Source organism: Diospyros lotus, chromosome 2 (assembly GCF_014633365.1).
Source record: "Diospyros lotus cultivar Yz01 chromosome 2, ASM1463336v1, whole genome shotgun sequence".
Classification (NCBI taxonomy): Eukaryota; Viridiplantae; Streptophyta; class Magnoliopsida; order Ericales; family Ebenaceae; genus Diospyros; species Diospyros lotus.
Window position 1 is genome coordinate 30,954,896 of NC_068339.1, and position 4,153 is coordinate 30,959,048.

General features: G+C 38.4%; 1 long non-coding RNA gene across 1 annotated transcript; it reads right to left on the reverse strand.

Annotated features, from left to right (window-relative positions):
• Positions 1-524: 524 nt before the first annotated feature.
• LOC127795320 (uncharacterized) lies at positions 525-2,950 on the reverse strand. Its single transcript, XR_008021778.1, has 2 exons — positions 2,374-2,950; positions 525-1,201 (listed from the first exon to the last, which is right to left on the reverse strand). It is a non-coding gene; the product is annotated as an uncharacterized LOC127795320 (long non-coding RNA).
• Positions 2,951-4,153: the final 1,203 nt, after the last annotated feature.

Here is a 4,153-nt window from a genome sequence, read left to right on the forward strand (position 1 = left end):
AAATTCTTTTTAAATATTTGCATATTTAATAATGATATCAAAGCTTCCTACTTTGATATCATTACATTAAATGCTATAGAGCCCACATCCAAATGCATGAGAGAAAAGAGGAGAACGCATGAGAGTGACATCCGAATGTGCTCCATGTTCCATCTGAATGTTAAGACACAAAGGGTGAGAAACCCATGTGAGTGACATTTGAATGGGTGGCCTCTCCATCCGAATGCTTCCCCAAGCCATCCGATTGCATCATGCCTCATCCGAATGGCTCAAGTCTCCTTCAGATGCCTTAGGTTAAACACTACCATTTTCTTCCTTATACACTCAATCACACCCACACCACTTACACATAACACCCAAACAACTTATACCTAACATCAACATTCCAATCCATTAAATCCCACAACATTACATTATAATTAGATTAACATCAAGGCATGCAAAGTCATTCTCGAGTTCCAACATTGGGTCACTAAATAAATTTACTATTTTTTTTCAAATGTCACAAATTACAAACAAATATATAATCAAATACACAAATTAATCAAAATATAACTAAAACTCAATACTTTAATATATGCAAAATTTATATAAAATACATAAATAAAAATTACAAACCCAAATTTCGCAAATTCATATTAAAGAGGCAGTCGCTGGATGTTGGAGGAGGGAGCCGTCGCCACCACCATTGCTAGAGCCGTTGTTGCTGGTAGTCGTAGCTGCTTCTTCTCCAGTGTAGTTGCACTGCTTCTCCTCGCTGGATCTGGTTCTTCTCGTCGCAACTGCCCATTGTCACTCTCTCTCTCTCTTTCTCTCAAACCCAACACACTCTCTCTCTCAAACTGTCGCCCTACCACTTCTGCGAGCACCGCCGCCCCACCTGTCACGTACAACATTTGTCGTTCTTGGCCCCTTGCCGCAAGCATCATCCGTCATGCCCCTCTATTAGTCGCTCGAACTGCCTCACCCCCCCCCCCCCCCCCACACACACACACACCTCTCATCTCGGACCGCCATCGCCCCCTGCCAACTTTAGGATTAGAGAGAAGTGAGAATTCTAGCATGTACCCGTGCCTAAAGGCACAATATTCGCCGTCACCACCAGTTCATTCGCCACATAACCATCCATTCGATCATCTTTCGTCATGCCAATCCATCCTCCAACTTTGTTTTAGTGAATCCAACCGAACAGAGCGCTTTACTTTTGATTCAATTTGGTAAATTAGAAAAGCGGACCACTTCAGTGATAAATTATTAATATACATAGTTGGTTAAGTTGTGTATATTAATTAATAATAGAGAAATAAAATATCTGTCTGCAGACACAGGTTGAGTACAGGGGATTAATTAATTAATTAAATGAAGCAGTAATAAACTTTAAATTATTATCGTAAATGAAAAACGAAAGCTGTACTAAACATTTTCTTAATAATAAATGTTAAAAAAGAAAAAATTATTTCACAATAATCAAACCCCAGCGTAGGCAGAAAAGATAAATATAATAGACAAATAAACATCAAACTAAAATAAAATAAAGCCTCTGTAATCTGCTTCACTATCGTCTCTCTCTTCTATCTATATAATTATGCATATGTGCAGTCAGGTTTTGTAGGCCTCAAATTTGGCAGCTAAGGGTGCTACATGCCGCGGTTTCAAATAATGCACAGAAGCAGCAAAGGCGAAAAAACAATACATATTACTTTAATAATATAATTGAAAGAGCCTGTAGAATAAAAATTAGCAAAGGCAAAATAATAATACATATTACTTTAATAATATAATTGAAAGAGCCTGTAGAATAAAAATTAGCAATGTAATGTATAAATTTATATGTAATGGTCTCAAGACTCAAGTCAACCAATGCATGAAAGTGAATTAATTTTTTTTTATTTTTTCTACATTTTATTTCCAAACAAACAAAAGGTAAAAGCTAGAAAAACCACAGCAAAATCATCAACTTACAAATAAACTGCATGTAGGAAAGCAGAGGATAAACACATGAAAAGTTTAATCCAGTTAATATAAGTTAATAGAGTCAGCTGAGCGGATGCTTTATTCTCCAAGATAAAGAGTATAATAAATCCTCCAGTTATTCCTAAATTTTCTCCAAACAAACGCATCAAAAGAAAACCACAAACAAAACCATAACACAAATGGATCGATAGGCTCAGCTGAGAATATAACACTGAAAAACCCAAACACCGGTAAACGGAAAGGAATTTTGAGACTGGACAAATGCAAAGGATTCAATAAGTTTCAGTTTGGATAGACATTTTCCAAGATAGAATAGACCAAGCATAGCAGCAGAATCCACAATCAAAAGCAACAAAACAGAGACCAAAGAGAAAAGTGGTTATGGTTGAGCGAGGATACCTCGAGGCCTGAAATGCGGTCCCAGCGGGAGAGGCACTCGACGACGGCGTCCTCGAACAGGTTCTGGCGGAGAGATGGCCAATCCAAGGGTCCAAAGCAAAGAGGCGATTGGCGGAGAGGTCCAACTCGGTGAGACTCGGAGGGAACTCCACCTCCGCCTCTGCAGTCCGATCTGCCTGATTGGTCTCCGATGATGGGAGCCTTTGATCCTCCACCTCTTCCATTTGAACGAATGAATTAACGTTCCGCGAGAGAATGAATCTTGAAGACGAAGCTTTTCTTCGCACATTTATACGGGGAGAACGACGGTGCAATGGACACACGCATACTGGGTTAGATTCATCGATTCCATGATTTCCATCCTCGCGTCTAGAACCTGCAAGCGTGGATGTCCAAATAACCCCAACAGAGAAGCATCATACAATTCACGGGAGTGGTGGAGTGGCTGTCTGGCCGAGGAGGCCACGATGGAGCTTCAGGCGGCAGAGAGCTTTGACTGGAGTATGAGAGGGGGCTGGAGAGGGGGATGGGTGGGAGGAAGAGAGAGAGAAAGAAAGAAAAGGGCTGGAGACGGGATGGGCGGGCGGGTGGGTGGGAGGGAGAGAAAGAAAGACAGAAGAAAAGGGAGAGAGAGAGAGAGATTGAGATGGCTGTGCGCTTGGGCGGGAAAAATTTCAATCCCAGCCATCAAATATATCATAAATGATCTCAGCCATTAAAATGTCTCAAGTGAGACATTTTTCAAAAACCATCCTCCCTTATTATATAGATTTTTTGTTATAATATCACTAAAATGATATTTTTTGTTCGATGAAATTATAGTATAATGACTTGTTGAGATATATGAGATGAAATTTGTTGTGATTTTATGAAGTATCTAATGCATTGAGAATTGATGATGTTGCACATATTGAATTGTAATATTTTTGTGCGATGTTTTTTTCTTATAAGATGTTGAATTGTAATTTTTCTATTAATTCAAAAACACAATTTTAAACACGAGATCATAAATATAATATAAACCATTATTGTACATGATAAATCATATTTTATTTTGAAAGTATTTAAAAGTTTTCATCACATGTCTATTAACTGTTCTTTGCCTTGTATGGCAGAATATGACACACAGATCATCATATGGTCAGTCTATGCGTCGTCGTCAGTTCAGAGACACTGATGAGGAGGACCACATTGGTACACTCTATCTTTAACTTATTCATTACTTTGCATGTTAAATCCTTCACAATTATATGTTTTTGCAGGGGGACATTCATCTCCGTCCACTGATATGAGATTTGATTCTCCTAGCCCACAAACACCTCACCCCAACTATTATGGGCTTTCTTCCACGCCTACTGAAGTCAGGGGTTCATCCACACCCACTGCCACCCCTGATAATCGTCCGATGATATGTCCATTGGGTTTTTCGTAAGTATCCCTTATCTTACTAATCAATTTTAACTTAAACAAAGAAATTTTCATTTTAACACATTACTTTACAAATTAATGTGTGTTTTAACATGTTTGATAATAATTTGTGCAAACGAGATATTTTCCAAATTATCCAAAGTAAGTTTGAGGGGCCATACCCGAGTTGGAAGAAGACAGATCCTGCTGTCAGGGAGATGTGGTATGGCGAGTTTAAGATAATGTGTTTCTTTAGTACATCTATAGTTGATGGTTTGCTTTAGTAATGTCTAAATTTAAATTACCTATGGCTTATAATCAAGTGAATGGTATGGAGATAGTTTGGTAAAAACTGATCCATATTCATAATAAA